The following is a 615-nucleotide window of genomic DNA, read 5'->3' as shown; positions in this document are numbered from 1 at the left end:
CACCCCATTCTCATTAAGAAATTAGGCGACTGTGGTGTCGACACCTATACGGTCATATGGGTGGCAAATTGGCTAGAGGGTGGTAGACAGGTCTTTTTTGACTTGGAGGGATATGGGCAGTGGGGTCCCCCAGGCCTTGGTCCTTGGGCCCGCACTGTTCAACATCTTCATCAGCGACTTGGATGAGGCAGTGAAAAGCACCTTGTTCAAATTTGCGGATGACACCAAGGAGTGGGGAGAAGTGGGCACGCTGGAGGAGAGGAACAGGCTGCAACTAGATCTGAACAGGTTATAGGGGTAGGTGGATGAGAACAGGATGGGATTCAACACTGACAAGTGCAAGGTGATGCACCTGGGGAGGAAGAACCGGCACCATACCTACAGGCTGGGGAACTCCCTTCTTGTCAGTGCAGAGGCAGAAAAGGATCTTGGAGTCATTATTGATCCCAAAATGAGCATGGGCCGACAATGTGGGGACACAGTCAGGAAGGCCAACCATACCCTCTCATGCATCCACAGATTCAAGCAGGTCCAGGGAGGTGATCCTCCCCCTCCACGTGGCACTGGTCAGGCCGCAGCTGGAGTACTGCATCCAGTTCTGGGCGCCGCACTTCA

At 53.8% G+C, this 615-nt stretch overlaps 1 protein-coding gene across 1 annotated transcript in view; it reads right to left on the bottom strand.

Annotated features, from left to right (window-relative positions):
- ESYT3 (extended synaptotagmin 3) overlaps positions 1-615 on the bottom strand; it is a 75,805-nt gene that overhangs the window by 2,641 nt on the left and 72,549 nt on the right. The gene's annotated exons all lie outside the window — the stretch shown is intronic.

Source organism: Gavialis gangeticus, unplaced genomic scaffold, assembly GCF_001723915.1.
Source record: "Gavialis gangeticus isolate Ggan-Ray unplaced genomic scaffold, GavGan_comp1, whole genome shotgun sequence".
In the NCBI taxonomy this organism is placed as follows: domain Eukaryota; kingdom Metazoa; phylum Chordata; order Crocodylia; family Gavialidae; genus Gavialis; species Gavialis gangeticus.
This window is presented reverse-complemented; position numbering and strand designations above follow the sequence as displayed.